At 44.1% G+C, this 19,858-nt stretch overlaps 1 non-coding gene across 1 annotated transcript; it reads left to right on the forward strand.

The window, feature by feature from the left end:
• Nucleotides 1-17,962: 17,962 nt before the first annotated feature.
• On the forward strand, nt 17,963-18,037 carry Trnas-cga. Its single transcript has one exon. It is a non-coding gene; the product is annotated as a tRNA-Ser (tRNA).
• Nucleotides 18,038-19,858: the final 1,821 nt, after the last annotated feature.

Here is a 19,858-nt window from a genome sequence, read left to right on the forward strand (position 1 = left end):
AGGTGAATTGCTCGCCTGCAGGTGTGTCCTTTCGCCTCGCAATTCAGGGGGCAATATAAAGGCACATTTGCATGCCGAGCGTGAGTTTCCTCGGAAACGCGAGATATTAATTAAATAAATAATCAGTGACAAATAAATAATGCCTATGGCACACAACTGCAGCCCTGTGTCGCTGATAAAACAAAAGTACATTTACGTTACTCGTATGTTTGATTAAAAAAAAAAACGAAGAGCCCTGGTTGAAATGGTGCGAGAAGCACGTATTTTTAGTTTATTGTCTGGCACACCGCCATATTTCATGATATAGAAAATTACTGCGAGTTGCAACCATACTAGGCACTCGATTCTGTAAAGAATTTATATTTATAAAAGTAAGTAGGATTATGAACTGTAGGCTTATTCATTGAATATATCTGATTTAACTAACTGTGTAATTTTTTGTTTAGTAGACAATCACCTCTGTACGACGTTTTGGCATGGCTGGCAAATTATTGTAATATTGAGATTTAGTTTATGAGTCCGCACCTACCGCAGCAGTCTTTGGAAACGATTTAATTACGAAGTCCGATTATTTCAGTTTTATTTCACGGTCAACTACGAGTAACATTGCCTTTACGAAAAAGCCATTGTCAAGCGTCTGATACCGAATAATCAAAACCTGACGACTCATAGGAGAGCCAATCATACAGATAAAAATAATATTTTATTTTATTTTATTTTATTTTATTAATTTTATAACACCTGTAAAGGGCTTAACAGCTGCGGTCAGCGTGTCGTTGTAGTTTGCTAATGAAACTAGTGGGGCTCTAACCCGTGCAGGTTCCACGCGCTGTTCGTTAATCCAACACGGGTGCGCGCGCCCCACATACTGCTGTCGTGTTGGACAATTGTTCGGACGCTGTCGTGTATCCGCTTGTTTCGGGGCGCCACGGCATTATCCTTGCTCGTACCTGACAAAGCTGGTTATCCAGGTCAGCGTGTTCATAGCATTACCTACTGTTTACCCGCTTCACATAACAAAGCCCTGCTAATCCCTCGTCTACGAACACGGCACAGCGCTACGCATTAGCGTTTTACGCACAGCCACATACGGCTTAATATTGGAATTTCACATGTCATTTCCAAAAATCATTGGAACATGGTAAAGAGTGTCATGTTTATTACTTTAGACAACTTTTAATTATATGTTACGCTAATGGACTTTACACTAGCGTGTTAGGTAAAACTTTCACAGCTCACGTCTACACAATCGCTAAAATCAATAAATTTTGAAGTAATAACTGCAATATAAGTATTACGATCTTTACGGATGATGAATTTATTTTATTTGGAGCCACCAACACGTCACAAAATGGTGCCCACAGTGATCTATCATTGGGCCCACGTTTTGGGACGCACTTACAGAGCCTCTTCTTGAACAACTTGAAGTAAGTTAAGAAGTTACTGGAATCGTGGCATATATAGACGAGTTACTGATCATTGTTTCGAGGGATTCCAGAGTACAGATGGATAAGAAACGTAAGCTTTAGCCCTGTTGCAGAGCTGTTGCTTGCTCAACAAGCTGAATTCGGCTGCGATTAAAACGGCTTACGCACTTTTGAAAGGTAAACTGTCTGGTACAAGGAATCCGAGCGTCGAACTAAACAACATGAGACAGAGAAGTTGCTGTCCATGAATCAGCACGGCTCCTGCGAAATGCAACTCGCCCTTTTTTTCACATGACATCTTGCGAACCATGGATGAAGGGTATCAGACCGATGCCATATTCCTTGACTTCCGGTAAGCGTTTGACTCGGTGCCCCACTGCAGACTCCTAAGGTACGAGCGTATGGGATTGGTTCCCAAATATGTGAGTGGCTCGAAGACTTCTTAAGTATTAGAACCCAGTACGTTGTCCCCGACGGTGAGTGTTCATCGGAGGTGAGGGTATCATCTGGAGTGCCCCAGGGAAGTGTGGTAGGTCCGCTGCTGTTCTCTATCTACATAAATGATCTTTTGAATAGGGTGGATAGCAATGTGCGGCTGTTTGCTGATGATGCTGAGGTGTACGGGAAGGTTTCGTCGTTGAGTGACTGTAGGAGGATACAAGATGTCTTGGACAGGATTTGTGATTGGTGTAAACAATGGCAGCTAATTCTACTCGTAAATATAGATAAATGTAAATTAATGCAGATGAATAGGAAAAAGAATCTCGTAATGTTTGAATACTCCATTAGTAGTGTAGTGCTTGACACAGTCACGTCGATTAAATATTTGGGCGTAACATTGCAGAGCGATATGAAGTGGGACAAGCATTTAATGGCAGTTGTGGGGAAGGCGGATAGTCGTCTTCGGTTCATTGGTAGAATTTTGGGAAGATGTGGTTCATCTGTATAGGGAACGCTTATAAAATACTAGTAAGACCTATTCTTGAGTACTGCTCGAGCATTTGGGATCCCTATCAGGTCGGATTGAGGGAGGACATGGAAGCAATTCAGAGGCGGGCTGCTAAATTTGTTACTGGTAGGTTTGATCATCACGCGAGTGTTACGGAAATGCTTCAGGAACTCGGGTGGGAGTCTCTGGAGGAAAGGATGAGCTCTTTTCGTGAATCGCTAATGATGAAATTTAGATAACCAGCATTTGAGGCTGACTGCAGTACAATTTTACTGCCGCCAACTTACATTTCGCGGAAAGACCACAAAGATAAGATAAAAGAGATTAGGGCTCGTAAAGAGGCATATAGGCAGTCATTTTTCCCTCGTTCTGTTTGGGAGTAGAACAGGGAGAGAAGATGCTAGCTGTGGTACGAGGTACCCTCCGCCACGCACCGTATGGGGGATTGCGGAGTATGTATGTAGATGTGGATGTAGAACATGTCAATCAAGGGGTAACTGTTCCGTCGGTGTCTTCATCTCCACTTTCAAAGAACACATCAGACTACCAGTATCACCGTAGTTCTACATCTACATCTACACTCCGCGAGCCACCTTACGGTGTGTGGCGGAGGGTACTTATTGTACCACTATCTGATCCCCCCTTCCCTGTTCCATTCACGAATTGTGCGTGGGAAGAACGACTGCTTGTAAGTCTCCGTATTTGCTCTAATTTCTCGGATCTTTTCGTTGTGATCATTACGCGAGATATATGTGGGCGGTAGTAATATGTTGCCCATCTCTTCCCGGAATGTGCTCTCTCGTAATTTCGATAATAAACCTCTCCGTATTGCGTAACGCCTTTCTTGAAGTGTCCGCCACTGGAGCTTGTTCAGCATCTCCGTAACGCTCTCGCGCTGACTAAATGTCCCCATGACGAATCGCGCTGCTTTTCGCTGGATCATGTCTATCTCTTCTATTAATCCAACCTGGTAAGGGTCCCATACTGATGAGCAATACTCAAGAATCGGACGAACAAGCGTTTTGTAAGCTACTTCTTTCGTCGATGAGTCACATTTTCTTAGAATTCTTCCTATGAATCTCAACCTGGCGCCTGCTTTTCCCACTATTTGTTTTATAAGATCATTCCACTTCAGATCGCTCCGGATAGTAACTCCTAAGTATTTTACGGTCGTTACCGCTTCCAATGATTTACCACCTATGGCATAATCGTACTGGAATGGATTTCTGCCCCTATGTATGCGCATTATATTACATTTATCTACGTTTAGGGAAAGCTGCCAGCTGTCGCACCATGCATTAATCCTCTGCAGGTCCTCCTGGAGTACGTACGAGTCTTCTGATGTTGCTACTTTCTTGTAGACAACCGTGTCATCTGCAAATAGCCTCACGGAGCTACCGATGTTGTCAACTAAGTCATTTATGTATATTGTAAACAATAAAGGTCCTATCACGCTTCCCTGCGGTACTCCCGAAATTACCTCTACATCTGCAGATTTTGAACCGTTAAGAATGACATGTTGTGTTCTTTCTTCTAGGAAATCCTGAATCCAATCACAAACCTGGTCCGATATTCTGTAAGCTCGTATTTTTTTCACTAAACGTAAGTGCGAAACCGTATCAAATGCCTTCCTGAAGTCCAGGAATACGGCATCAATCTGCTCGCCAGTGTCTACGGCACTGTGAATTTCTTGGGCAAATAGGGCGAGCTGAGTTTCACATGATCTCTGTTTGCGGAATCCATGTTGGTTATGATGAAGGAGATTTGTATTATCTAAGAACGTCATAATACGAGAACACAAAACATGTTCCATTATTCTACAACAGATTGACGTAAGCGAAATAGGCCTATAATTATTCGCATCTGATTTATGACCCTTCTTGAAAATGGGAACGACCTGCGCTTTCTTCCAGTCGCTAGGTACTTTACGTTCTTCCAGCGATCTACGATAAATTGCTGATAGAAAGGGGGCAAGTTCTTTAGCATAATCACTGTAGAATCTTAAGGGTATCTCGTCTGGTCCGGATGCTTTTCCGCTACTAAGTGATAGCAGTTGTTTTTCAATTCCGATATCGTTTATTTCAATATTTTCCATTTTGGCGTCCGTGCGACGGCTGAAGTCAGGGACCGTGTTACGATTTTCCGCAGTGAAACAGTTTCGGAACACTGAATTCAGTATTTCTGCCTTTCTTCGGTCGTCCTCTGTTTCGGTGCCATCGTGGTCAACGAGTGACTGAATAGGGGATTTAGATCCGCTTACCGATTTTACATATGACCAAAACTTTTTAGGGTTCTTGTTTAGATTGTTTGCCAATGTTTTATGTTCGAATTCGTTGAATGCTTCTCTCATTGCTCTCTTTACGCTCTTTTTCGCTTCGTTCAGCTTTTCCTTATCAGCTATGATTCGACTACTCTTAAACCTATGATGAAGCTTTCTTTGTTTCCGTAGTACCTTTCGTACATGATTGTTATACCACGGTGGATCTTTCCCCTCGCTTTGGACCTTAGTCGGTACGAACTTATCTAAGGCGTACTGGACGATGTTTCTGAATTTTTTTCCATTTTTGTTCCACATCCTCTTCCTCACAAATGAACGTTTGATGGTGGTCACTCAGATATTCTGCGATTTGTGCCCTATCACTCTTGTTAAGCAAATATATTTTCCTTCCTTTCTTGGCATTTCTTATTACACTTGTAGTCATTGATGCAACCACTGACTTATGATCACTGATGCCCTCTTCTACATTCACGGAGTCGAAAAGTTCCGGTCTATTTGTTGCTATGAGGTCTAAAACGTTAGCTTCACGAGTTGGTTCTCTAGCTATCTGCTCGAAGTAATTCTCGGACAAGGCAGTCAGGATAATGTCACAAGAGTCTCCGTCCCTGGCTCCAGTTCTGATTGTGTGACTATCCCATTCTATACCTGGTAGATTGAAGTCTCCCCCTATTACAATAGTATGATCACGAAACTTCTTCACGACGTTCTGGAGGTTCTCTCTGAGGCGCTCAACTACTACGGTTGCTGATGCAGGTGGTCTATAGAAGCATCCGACTATCATATCTGACCCACCTTTGATACTTAACTTAACCCAGATTATTTCACATTCGCATTCGCTAATAACTTCACTGGATATTATTGAATTCTTTACTGCTATAAATACTCCTCCACCATTGGCGTTTATCCTATCCTTGCGGTATATATTCCATTCTGTGTCTAGGATTTCGTTACTGTTCACTTCCGTGCGGGATGCCACTTTACACAGTGATCCAGTATCACGAGAGAATCATGAAGGCTATAACTTCATTTGGAACCAGTATCTTGTCATATAATTAACGCAACAGCCGGTAACGATTCTGCGATTTTGAGTAGAGAGCAAAGGGATGTGATGTTGGGAATATGCATCATAGACCTTAAGATTAGTAGGAGAGGAGCCATTTACTAGTTACAAAGAGGAAATAAAGAGAATGCAACAAACGGAGTATTACTCAGTAGTAGAGCTTCAATACGGAGACGGTGGACAAAGAACGAAAGCTGTGTTGGCAAAAACATTTACAGGCTGCAGGGTGCGATTTCTTCTTCCAAATATGAAAAAATGAAATAGAATCAAGCTCTTAGTTCCCAAAAGAGGTCTTCTCCATTTTAACTCTGGGCTTGGGCCCCACCGTTCACATGTTTACAGATTTAAATGCAAACTGGGTGACAACTGTCTTTGTGGTGGAATTAAGGCTGTGAGGACGGACGGTGCCTCGTGCTTGTGCAGCTCAGTCGGTAGAGCACTTGCCCGCGAGTGGAAAAGGTCACGAGTTCGAGTCTCGGTCCGGCACACAGTTTTAATCTGCCAGCAAATTTCAATGTATTGATGGTAGAAAAGCGAGCGATAAGAATAATATGTACTGTTCACCCACTGACGTCATGAGGTACCCCTGCAAGGAATTAGGCATTTTAACTGAACCCTCACAATACATATATTCGCCAATGAAGTTAGTCGTAAACAATCAATCACAGTTAGAGAATAACAGTGAGGTACGTATCTTTAACAATAGAGAGAAAATGACCTTTATTACCCACTGTTAAAACTGTCAGTGGCTCAGAATGGAATTCAATATGCAGCAACAAAAATGTTTGACCATTTGCCCAAAAACACAAAATGTCTGACAGGGAGGGAAGCAAGTTTTAAATGTAGCTGAAAATCACATCTCTTGCACAACTTCTTCTATTACACTGAGAATTTCTCCTTAAAAATCGGTAGCCAGTATAAAGAAATGTATGTAAATGTAGTTGCGTGAGTAGGACTAAAAATAATTATGTGTTCATTGACGTTTTCACTAGCGGTTTATACACATCCTCTAAACTGACACGTTCCACATTACTTCGATAAAGAAATCGTTCAAATAATCTACGGAGCATGTCTTAACTAACGTAAGATATACTGTCTTGAAAAAGAGGGCGTAAAATGAGCGTGGGTAAAAGCAACGGTAACGGAGTGTATTCAAATTTTCAAATTACGTAAGCTAACGGTGGGGGAATTAGACGAGAACTGTGACGCTAGAAATGGTAGATGGTGATTACAATTTGTGCAGAAAAATAATTGAGACTTGCAGAAGAAAAAGATATGAAATGCAGACTTCTAATTGCAAGGAAATCCGTGAAAAAAGAAATGTATTAACAACTAATGTATGTTAAAATATTACGAAACCTTTTTCAACAGATTTAAAGATTTTGGTTGGAGTCTAGTGTTGTCTGGTGGTGATTTGTGGAAGAGAAAAAGTACAGGCAAGAAATGAAGAAACTTGAACTAAATAGTAACAGAAGACACATCGAGTAGCTAATTAGAAGGTTAAAGCCGTCTGTTCCAGCTTCCTTTCATGTTATCATTACTCTTAATAATTAACTTAATTTCAAATAATCTGGGAGAATATTATTCTGCTAGTTGTTTTATATATTTCATAACAGGAAGAAGGATTGCTTTTCGAGTAATGTATAGGGTTAAAAATAAGTAAACCCTTGTAACAGCTTCACCCAACACTGCACACGGTGGAACTGCGGTATAGAGAGGCGTTGCTTACTGTTAACAAGAAGCACAGTACCTTCCCAAAGTCGATGGCATATGGCAGGTGGATTATTCCTAGAAATAATAAATCAGGTACGAAAGAGAATTATGATTAATAATACAAGAGCAGTCTTTTAACTCACAACGTAAGGCGTTTCATATTATTATTTCTTTTTTTTTTTTTTTTGCTCTAATTTTTACTCTAACAATTGATGAGGTAATGAAGTGCAATAAGAAAACCTGAGTTGGTCCAAATGGCTCTGAGCACTATGGGACTTAACATCTGTGGTCATAAATCCCCTAGAACTTAGAACTACTTAAACCTAACCAACCTAAGGACATCACATACATCCATGCCCGAGACAGGATTCGAACCTGCGACCGTAGAGGTCGCGCGATTCCAGACTGAAGCATCTAGAACCGTCCGCCCACACCGGCCGGCTGAAACCTGGGTCATTGGTAAAGAAAGCAGTTTGTTATAAACGTATTTGCTAAATGCTCAAAGTCTACATTTAACATACAAAACTTCCGGTTGTTATAAACGTGGTGAATGTAAAGCCACTGAGAATACAGCGCTGCTCTTTCATCTTCTTCCTGTGACAGCGCCTTTTGTTCTTAAGAGCTCAAGCTGAGCAGATGCAAGTATGGTAGCTGTAAATGTGTTCGATCGATAAAGGTTATTTAAATCTACCAGTTGTGCTGGCTCCATCTTTGTTTCAAGCCGCTGTTGTGATTTGTACATGTTACAGGACAAATCAAGCGAAGTTGGGGGCGGATTGTTAGGACACGAACGATCGGGTGCAATTAGCATCCTTCCGTTAATTAATTTTCAGCTAAGTACCCGAACCTCCCAGAAATAATTATTCCGAGCATTTATTGGGTGTATGCAATATTTTGCAATTAAAACTGCGAGAGTCTGATCGCTTTCCGTTTCCTAACAGTGACGTCTTCCAGCCTACTCAATGGCCTAACACCATGTACATCTGCAAATAAAGTACATGACGATGGATTTCTATCAGTTAAATTGTTGTATAGAAGCAGGTAACTTTCCTGTGACCGCGTCACATCGTGCGCATCATAGTAAAATTAGGCATCGTCATTGTGTGTTGCCTCCATCTCGCGGCTGTTGTATTGCACTAAGTTGCACAGTTTTCATGTTGACAAATTAGCACCGCTCTTGTGAGAAACATTTTTTTTAACTCTCATTTCGAGACAGGAGAGCAACGCTTGAAACCGACACCTTTTAAAGCTAGTAAAACGAATCGCGAAGGTAATTTAACGACACAATTGAACAAAATGAGCGGGGTAGGGTGGCAGGAAATATCCACAGAATCAAAGATTAGTTAATTTGATAGTGCAAGGAGGAGTGCGTGGGGAGAGTGCAAATTGTAGAGGGAGACAAGAGGTTGTGCAGAGGCAGCAGGTTAAAATGGATGTAGTTTGTAGTGGTTAAGAAGTGATGAAGAGAATTGCGTGGAAGAGAGTAGCACGCAGAGCTATGTTAATCACGCTTAGTACTGAAGACTGCTGTAATAACAACAACAAGCATCTCACAAACATTTTGGTTAAACAATGGCGTTCGTTACACTTGCGGCGCTAATCAGCTACCCACCGTACGGTGTGCTGTCTCCAGAGGTGTACACATTCAGCTTTTAACATGATCATGCTTGCCTGTTGCCTGTTAGCCAGGCAGCCAAGCTGCCTCACGTTATCAGCAGAACGGATAGGCTGCTTCACTCCCGTCCAAGCCGAGCTATGCCCAGCTCAAGCAGGCTGAAGGAAGCTTGCCTGCCGTCTTCCCGCTGTGCTACGCTACGCAGCAATTTATTCTGTACATTTTCATAGTAGTGTTATGAGTAGGGTTCGCCGGCTGCGGTGGTCTCTCGGTTCTAGGCGCTCAGTCCGGAACCCCGCGACTGCTACGGTCGCAGGTTCGAATCCTGCCTCGGGCATGGATGTGTGTGATGTCCTTAGGTTAGTTAGGTTTAAGTAGTTCTAAGTTCTAGGGGACTGATGACCACAGATGTTAAGTCCCATAGTGCTCAGAGCCATTTGAACCATTTGAGTAGGGTTCAGGAGTTGGTGAAAAGTCTTTTTCTAACCGAGTATCACAAGATAAGGCTCAGTGAAAGACTCATGCATTTTGAGTCGTTGTAGGGCAAAAAAACGGTGGATTTTATTTGTCCTCTTTTTCCTTTTCGGTGTGGACGGTTTTCTCTGCAACTTCACCCTCTTTAGGCTCTGCTGTTCTCGACTCGAGCCACCATCATGTCACCTCTAACACACGTTTTCTGTTGGAAGCAGAAACATCTCTGGAAGTCGAGATCCTTTGCACCTGAGGACCTGAAGATGTCCATTACACTGCAACTACAACTGAAGTTCTGTAATCTACACTACTGGCCATTAAAATTGCTGCACCACGGAGATGACGAGCTACAGACGCTAAATTTAACCGACAGGAACAAGATGCTGTGATACGCAAATGATTAGCTTTTCAGAGCATTCACACAGGGTTGGCGCCAGTGGCGACACCTACAACGTGCTGACATGAGGAAAGTTTCCAACCTATTTCTCATACACAAACAACAGTTGCCTGGCGTTGCCTGGTGAAACGTTGTTGTGATGCCTCGTGTAAGGAGGAGAAATGCGTACCGTCATGTTCCCGACTTTGATAAAGGTCGGATTGTAGCCTATCGCGATAGCGGTTTATCGTATCGCGACATTGCAGCTTGCGTTGGTCGAGATCCAATGACTGTTAGCAGAATATGGAGTCGGTGGGTTCAGGACGGTAATACGGAACGCCGTGCTGGATCCCAACGGCCTCGTATCACTAGCAGTCGAGATGACAGGCATCTTATCCGCATTGCTGTAACGGACCGTGCAGCCACGTCTCGATCCCTAAGTCAACAGATGGGGACGTTGCAAGGAGACAACCATCTGCACGAACAGTTCGACGTTTGCAGCAGCACGGACTATCACGTCCGAGGCCGTGCCTGCGGTTACCCTTGACGCTGTATCACAGACAGGAGCGCCTGCGATGGTGTACTCAACGACGAACCTGGGTGCACGAATGGCAAAACGTCATTTTTTCGAATGAAGCCAGGTTCTGTTTACAGCATGATGATGGTCGCATCCATGTTTGGCGACATCGCGGTGAACGCACATTGGAAGCGTGTATTCATCATCGCCATACTGGCATATCACCCGCCGTGATGGTATGGGGTGCCATCGGTTACTCGTCTCGGTCACCTCTTATTCGCATCGACGGTAGTTTGAACAATGGACGTTACATTTCACATGTGTTACGACCCGTGGCTCTACCCTTCTTTTGATCCCTGCGAAACCCTACATTTCAGCAGGATAATGCACGACCCTATGTTGCAGCTCCTGTACGGGCCTTCCTGGATACAGAAAATGTTCGACTGCGGCCCTGGCCAGCACATTCTCCAGATCTCTCACCAATTAAAAACGTCTGGTCAATGGTGGCCGAGCAACTGGCTGGTCACAATACGCCAGTCACTACTCTTGATGAACTGTGGTATCGTGTTGAAGCTGCATGGGCAGCTATACTTGTACACGCCATCCAAGTTCTGTTTGACTCAATGCCCAGTCGTATCAAGGCCGTCATTACGGCCAGAGATGGTTGTTCTGGGTACAGATTTCTCAGGATCAATGCACCCAAATTGCGTGAAAATGTAGTCACATGTCAGTTCTAGTATAATATATTTGTCCAATGAATACCCGTTCATTATCTGCGTTTCTTCTTGGTGTAGCAATTTTAATGGCCAGTAGTGTAGTTTCTGTAGCCTTAGTATGTTTCAGTCACGTACGACCCCAGTTATAACACTTTTACTTATTTTTCCTAGATGTATATTGCTGGTTCCTTCAAGAACAGTTCATTCTAAATTCCCCAGATTTAGTTTAGCAAACACGAAGTTCTTTTTACATTTTATGTTAATCCAAGAACTACATATCTGGAAGAGGAAGCTTTACTTTTATGCTAAGCTTTCTTTGCACTACGCTGCACACCACCAGAATACGATTTTTAAAATCCACTGAACCATATTTTTTTCCTATTTCAATCAATGTTTGCCCTAAACTTAGAAAACTTACATCCTGCTAAATGTCTTCTAGTCTTTAGCGTACATTTCCGCACACTTTTCAGCTGTTAAATCTTTGTCTTTCTTTCAAAGTATTTATGGAGTGAGGAAACTGCTGATCAAATTTACAAACATGTCTTAACAACTCGAGATTCCCGAATGAGTGGTAACTTTTTACGTAATTTGCAATGTGAGACACCTACCGGTTTTTTTCTTAAGCTGCCTCATAAACACACGAAAAAATTCCCCCCGCTGGCTTCTGGTTATGTTTCGTGACTAGTATATGTTCCTCAGTTCCTTATTTTGTCCCCAGTCTTCTTGAAGTTTGTTTTGTTAAGTCTGTTACTCCCAGCGTTATGACAAATAGGCTGCAGTGGAACTACCTACGCGAACCATGATAGTCCCGCTGCATTGATAACGCAACCTGTTGTCGGGCGCAGCAAGCTGAATGGGTGCCTTGAAGCTTGCCAGGCTTGTGGGAAGCCAGGTTGGTGTGCTTTACACACTGTGCTTCAGTACACGTTGTAACGTATTACTATCTTTACGGCGTTTCTCATCGAGCCATATACGTTATCTCGCATTTCTAGCTGCTTCTCTCACACAGATAATGATAAAAATTCAGAAATTCAGGGTCGGCACCAGCCCAGGCCCTTCCTAACCATTTAGAAAAAAAAACGGAGCTGGAAAATTATTAGTTTAATTACTTTAATAATTTAACTACAAGTACGCAAATTTCTTTAAGCAGCCAGATAAATAACACTCCATGTCGTGCATGAAGCAACTTGATTAATTCAGGAATGGAAATCAGAGTAAGGGGGTAAGATCGACACCAAAGAATTTATCTTTCACGTAAATTATTTATTGTAACTAAATATTTGGTTGCACATTCTAACTACACATAACTGGTGCCTGACTCGAAATCTTTAAGTAAGAATTACGTGAGAATGAAACAGAGCACAATTTAACTACAGCAAGAAGAAGCACAAAAGACGGGGGTGGGAGACAATTATATTATCATCTGCTTTGCATTAATGCCATAAAAATATCTAAGTGAGATTTGCATTACGATTCTACGCTTACACTATTCCGGACAGAGGTTTTACCAATACACAAGGCTGTGCGATGATTATTTAACATACTAACTGCGTCTGCTGCTTGCAAACGGCCGAACTAGAGCACGTGGTGCATTCTGACTCAAACTGTTGTGCTGCTTTGTAGAAAGCGCACGAAAGAACAGATATTCTTGCAGAAATTGTAGCTCATTAAACAAGCAAACTGTTAAAACAAAGCCTATTGCCGTGCCGTGGTGAACCAGAAGGGTCATTGATTACCAAACACGTGGCACAAAATCGACCCACAAAGACAAAAGCAATTTCCACAAAATACAAGATTAAAAATCATTAGAAAAAATAGCTCGCTTCAACGCTTCAGATAAGCTAAAGTTCTTAAGGATTTCACCAGTTAAACATAACGAAGTCCTAACTCAACCTGATTCGTATCACCTGAAACCCCCCTTAAGGGCTACGATCCGTACTCACCAAGCGTTCACCGAAGAGTGCCCCTTTCTCTCACGAGATTACCTAGCTTCCCGTGTAGCGGAAGCTACCAGAGGGGTAGCCCTCCGTCACCAACCTCACTCACAAAAACAGCCTTCGACTAAGATGGGTAAACCTCTCTGTTCAGGTATCGGAAACCTAAGTTGGTCATCCTGTGCTTTCCTTCGAACGAGAAGCAACATCGTCTGCTCCCAGAAGACGATGACCAACTCAGCGTTTCCCACAAAACAAAACCGAAACCCCACATTAAAACACACATATAATAATCAATAGGCCTTATTTGAATGCTCAGTCTTTCTGGAAGAGCTCATGAATTGAGCTAAAATCAGGTAGTAAAATGAATAGGTTCTACCGAATTCGACAAGCGTCTTATGAAACGACTTCACAGAGACGTTTTATCGCGTTCCCGTCGCGTAGAGTTGAGCTGCTTAGATGGTTGCGGGAAAGATAGGAGAAGGCAGACTGGAAGGAGAATTTGTACATCTCTGATTGCCTCTTGGGTCAGCGGCTTTAGCACGGTCAGAGAGCAGGTCAGACGGAATAAACAAGTGGCCTCGGGCAGCTGCGCAGTTCGCGTTTGATAAACGCGTCACAGGAATCCAGAGAAGCGGACTGCTGGGGCAGACCTTTTAGCTGTGACGTATCAGATGCTGGCGCTATCACGGCTGCCGCACGCAGAGAGGCGTTTTTTCCGGGCTTATAAATGTCCGCCGTCCGCTTCTCGCCGCAAGTAGCCTCCCCCCCCCCCCCCCCTGACCCCAGCGCCCACACAGCGCGCGACAAATTGACGGCTACGCGCTCGGTACGCCGTGCGCATTGTTATTACAGAGGGCGCTATCGCGGACGGCTAATCGGAGAACGTTCTGTCACGAAATATCATTACCAGGCCGGGGCGCTGCCGCGGCGTTTGTCAACTGTTGAACGACGGCTGCTGCACGTGCGCTATGGCCCCAGCGCGCAGTAGTTGCCCACAAACACTCACGGCTACCACAAAATCTCTAGCAAATTTTCCTCTGCCAAGTTTGTTTGTCAGTTGCACTTAAAACTGGATCAGTCAGTACGTGACAGGCGTTTCTTCTGATTCTTTCTGACTCTGCGAAAATGCACAATAACTTGGTCCTAAAGTTATCTTCGAAGAAGAGCCACCAGAGAAGTAAACGCTTTTTTCTGAATTGACTTTAGCAACTCAGCACAGTGATTTGAAGGGAATATGATCAGGATCCTGAAAAGTACCTTACTAAGTTATACAAGGACGAGCCAAAGAAACGTACACCTGCCTATATCGTGTAATGCCACCGGGACCATGTAGAAGTGCCGCAACACGACGTGGCGTGGACTCGACTAATGTCTGAAGTAGTACTGGACGGAATCGACACCATGAATCCTACAGGGCTGTCCGTAAATCCGTAAGAGTACGAGGGGTTCGAGGTCTCTTCTGAACAGAACGTTGCAAGGCATCCCAGATAGCCGGCCGAAGTGGCCGTGCGGTTCTAGGCGCTGCAGTCTGGAACCGCGAGGCCGCTGCGGTCGCAGGTTCGAATCCTGCCTCGGGCATGGATGTGTGTGCTGGCCTTAGGTTAGTTAGGTTTAACTAGTTCTAAGTTCTAGGGGACTAATGACCTCAGAAGTTGAGTCCCATAGTGCTCAGAGCCAACCAGCCATCCCAGATATGCTCAATAATGTTCATGTCTTGGGAGTTTGGTGCCCAGCAGAAGTGTTTCAACTCAGAAGAGTGCTCCTGGGGCCATTCTGTAGCAATTCTGGACGTGTGGGTTGTCGCGTTGTCCTGCAGGAATTGTCCAGATCAGACAGGATGCTTACGTACGTGTCACCTGTCAGAGTCGTATCTAGACGTATCAGGAGTACCATATCACCCCAACTGGACACGCCCCACACCATTACAGAGCCCCCACCAGCTTTAACAATCCCCTGCTGACATGCAGGGTCCATGGATTCATGCGGTTGTCTCAATCCGCTCGATACAATTTGGAACGAGACTCGTGCGACCAGACAACATGTTTACAATCATCAACAATCCAATGTCGGTGTTGACGCGCCCAGGCGAGGCGTAAAGCTTTGAGTTGTGCAGTCACCAAGAGTGCACGAGTGGGCCTTCACCTCCGAAAGCCCACATCGATGATGCTTCGTTGAATAGTCCTCTCGCTGACACTTGTCGATGGCTCGGCATTGAAATTTGCAGCAATTTGCGGAAGGGTTGCACTTGTGTCAAGATGAACGATTCTCTTCAGTCGTCGTTGGTCCCGTTCTGGCAGGGTCTTTTTCCGGCCGCAACGGTTTCGGAGATTTGATGTTCTACCGGACTTCTGATTTTCACAATACACTCGTGAAATGGTCGTACGGGAAAAATCCCCACTTCATTGCTACCTCGGAGGTGCTGAGTCCCGTCAGTCGTGCGCCGACTATAACACCACGTTAAAACGCACTTAAATCTTGATAACCTGCCGTTGTAGCAGCACTAAACGATCTAACAACTGCGCCGGACTCTTGTTGTCTTATATAGGCGTTGCCGACCGCAGTGCCGTCTTCTGCCTGTTTGTATATCTCTGTATTTGAACACGCATGCCTATACCAGTTGCTTTGACGCTTCAGTGTATATATGGTGTCTGTTCTTTCAGACATGTACGACAGAACAGACATAATTCTAACCCTGCAGCCGCTATGAATCAAAACACAAAAGGATTAAAGACATTAGCTGCCAATGAGCACTGATTGACATTAATGAAAATTGGTGCTGGAACGGGATTTGAAACCGGGTCTCCTGCTTACGAGGCAAATGCCTTGAGCACAATGTCATCCGGACACAGCGGTCACCACAATCGCATGGACTACCCGAGAACGCCTCCCATCAGGTCCAGATTCTCAGCTTATACCGCAAACGACTAATTTAGTAGTACCCCTACTCATTAGCCGCATTACTCGCGGCATTCCCTAAGAATTCGAGCTTGGTGTGCATTTGCACTGAAGAGATCATTGGCCATCATCTCCCTGATTATATATGTCGTGTCTGGTTTTCTTAATTAGCATGTGCTGCTCGTTTTTTTTTCTTTTTTCTTTGTTATTCGGAATTTTTAATTCTGTTTATATATGCAACAGAAAACTTCCATATTTTTCAGTGCTACGACTGACTCTGAGGACTACGTCAGAGGAGGTACCAGATAGCAGTTAACACACAAAGCAGTGCCAATGCGATGGAAAAGCTGGAATAAATGAACAATATCGTCATAAAATTAAGAAATGGGGAAACTTGAAAAAACTTTGCTATTACGTTAACAGAATTTTTCTTCGGCATTTGGCAGAACATGATAATAATTTTAAACAGGAAGCGCTTCCTAATGTTCTGCAAATTATCTTTATTTGGTCGCGAACCGGGTTCCGGCCTCTTAGGCCATCTTCAGGTGACAACTGAATGTCGCAAACAGATATAAAATGTCGTGTGACTTACAGAGATAATATTTAAACAGAAGATACAAACGGTACAAAAATGATGTCATGCAGAATGTTTACAAGGCCTAGTAAAGGGTGTCTCAAAATGTACGTTACAACTTCATCCTGTTATAGCACCCAAACTCATTAACCCTTTACTTACCATCCCATCGGGCCTCAGAGTCCCATCTGTGTTGTTTAATATCTTGTCTATTACGAACTATACATTTTATTTTAATGAAATATCATGACTTTTTCTAAAATGTCAGGTTAGGTATAATGTTTGGAAAAAAATTACAAAAATTTACCTGTTGTCTTGCGTTATTGTTCGTGGGGCGCGGCATCTGTTACGTCATTTGGCACTGTTGATTCGAGCCGTTATTCATTCAGTGCTCAACAGTCCTCCTCGTGATAAGCATATGCTTATTTTGGTGCATTATTTCACAACGTTTGCCTGTTGTACAAACTGAAAATGTTACGGAGGAGACGACTATCAGATGAAGAAATAAGGGAACTGTTGGAACAGTTTTCTGGTTCTGAAAACCCGCCTAGTCAATGTGAATCTCCTAGTGGTGATGATAATGAGGTAGAAGCTGAAGCTCAGAACTACGCGAAGATGACGATAATGAAGAATCCTTTTACGAAGATGAAAGAGAACAATTTTGTTCAAATCCTGCTGATGTGAGTTACTGTTTTCTCGTAATGTGAATGAAATATGGGCTACAACTCCTCAAGGTGGAATTCCTGGTAGGTTCAGCAGAAAGGATGTATTGAAAGAAGGCCAGGGACCTACTAGTTATTCTATTATGAACAGTGATAGAGAGGAATCTTGTTTTATGTTGTTCTTGCGAGAACCCCTCATCGACAAAGTGTGAATTTGGACCAACAAGGAAAGCCATATTGCTTACGAGGACTGTGTGAATATAGAGATGCACGAAATGAAATTGTTTCTTGGTGTTCTGAGTTTACATCTCAAGAAATGAAAATATCAGTCAGCTTTGGGCTCAATGAAATTATGTTTCGCAACTGCTTCCATGCTATTCTGAGGGTGTTGCAGGAGAGCTTCTGTAAGGTTTGGAATGTAGGAGACGAGATACTGGCAGAAGTAAAGCTGTGAATACCGGGCGTGAGTCGTGCTTCGGTAGCTCAGTTGGTAGAGCACTTGCTCGCGAAAGGCAAAGGTCCCGAGTTCGAGTCTCGGTCGGGCACACAGTTTTAATCTGCCAGGAAGTTTCATATCAGCGCACATTCCGCTGCAGAGTGAAAATCTCATTCTGGAAACATCCCCCAGGCTGTGGCTAAGCCGTGTCTCCGCAATATCCTTTCTTTCAGGAGTGCTAGTTCTGCTTGGTTCGCAGGAGAGCTTCTGTAAATTTGGAATGTAGGAGACGAGATACTGGCAGAAGTAAAGCTGTGAGTACAGGGGCGTGAGTCGTGCTTCGGTAGCTCAGTTGGTAGAGCACTTGCCCGCGAAAGGCAAAGGTCCCGAGTTCGAATCTCGGTCGGGCACACAGTTTTAATCTGCCAGGAAGTTTCATTTTCACTTCGTTTCCACCGTAAGTGTATTGTGGGTACTGGTAATATTTTATTTATATCCTCTATTTTCGCTGCTTGCAAACACCATTCTCTAGACACTTAGATGCCAATGTTACCTATGAAACCGAAGCAGTAATGAGTAAACACGTCCCCCAATGCAAGCTGCCTGAACGCCGTGCTGCCCAAGGAAATAGTGCTCAATTATTTGAATTGCTAATCAAAATATCCACGGGTGTACTGCCAGTCTACAGTGTCCAACGGGCACAATATTTCGGCGATCATACATGTCGCCATCATCGGGTGAACTGACGGACTGAGCTCCTGTGAACGTGCCGGCACGGAGATCCGTACGCTATGTCTGCTCAGGGGGAACTGGGTTCGGTCGCGGTGGCGGCCGATTTAAATACCCTCCTCCCGCGGCGCGCTCCCTCCGCTGTCCGCGCCCCGCGCCACGGTCGCGCGGTGGAACAGATTGCGACGGCGTCTGAGATGACGTCGGTGTGATGGCTCTGTCCGCCGTGGTCGTCACAACTATACGTTTGCTCGATTTACTCTTCATTAAAACAATCGCTGGTTCCCAAGCCTTGCTAAGATTATAGCCACAGTCACGGTTTATGAGGTCGTCATTGGTGCGAATTTCGATGGCCTCTCTAACAGCGCTGTCCCAGGATCTTGACGTCTGTACCAGAATCCTCGTGCGTTTGTACTCCATAGCGTGATTTTCCGACAAACAATGTTCAGCGACCGCCGACTTGCTCGGAGACATCAGTCGAGTGTGCCTCTGGTGTTCACGGCATCGATACTCAACGGTACGCATCGTCTGACCAATATACGACGGCGGACAGAGCAATCACTCCGATGTCATCTCAGAGACGCCGTCGCAATCTGTTCCACCGCGCGACCGCGGCGCGGGGTGCGGACAGCGGGGGGGAGCGCGCCGCGGGCGGAGGGTATTTAAATCGGCCGCCGCCGTGACTGAACCCAGTTCCCTCTGAGCAGACATAGCGTACGGTTCTCCGTACCGGCACGTTCACAGGAGCTCAGTCCGTCAGTTCACCCGATGATGGCGACATGTATGATCGTCGAAATATTGTGCCCGTTGGACACTGTAGACCGGCAGTACACCCGTGGATATTTTGATTATCAAATACGCCGGGAGAAACTCAAGAATCACATTTGAATTGCTGTTCGTCAGAACTGGGTTTCAAATTTCTATCTGACGACTCCTAACTATACGAGGGCGTGCTGAAAAGTAATGACTCTGAACTTTTTATATGAAAACCCTCAAAGCTTCTTAAGTAAACCAAACGTTATTAATATTCTACATCTTCATTCCTACATATTTGCAGCCTTTTGCTGGTAGAGGGCTCCGAATTGTAGTGTATATGTAACTATGTCTTTCGGTGACAAACATAGTTCTGTAATCGAGTTTCAGATTCGACGAGATAGTTCAGACACGGAACAACCTCTCTTTCAGCATGACAAAGCCGGGCCACACACGGGCGCTGCTACGTCTCCAACAATCCGACACCTTTGGGTATAGTCATCGTTCATCCCACCATACAATCCCGACTTGGCCTCGTCCGATTTTCATCGGTATCCGAAATTGAAAAACACCTTTGAGGCTTTCGCTTTGACAGTGACGAAGTGGAGTAAGCAAAGGTGAGGCTGTGGCTTCATAAATAAAATCAAACGTTCTGCAGTGACATTATCAACAAACTGGTCTCTCGTTGGGAGAAATGTGTTCGTTACGTGGCTATTTTAAGAAATAAAAATGTAGACATGAAGAGTAAGG

Source organism: Schistocerca piceifrons, chromosome 5, assembly GCF_021461385.2.
Source record: "Schistocerca piceifrons isolate TAMUIC-IGC-003096 chromosome 5, iqSchPice1.1, whole genome shotgun sequence".
Lineage (NCBI taxonomy): Eukaryota > Metazoa > Arthropoda > Insecta > Orthoptera > Acrididae > Schistocerca > Schistocerca piceifrons.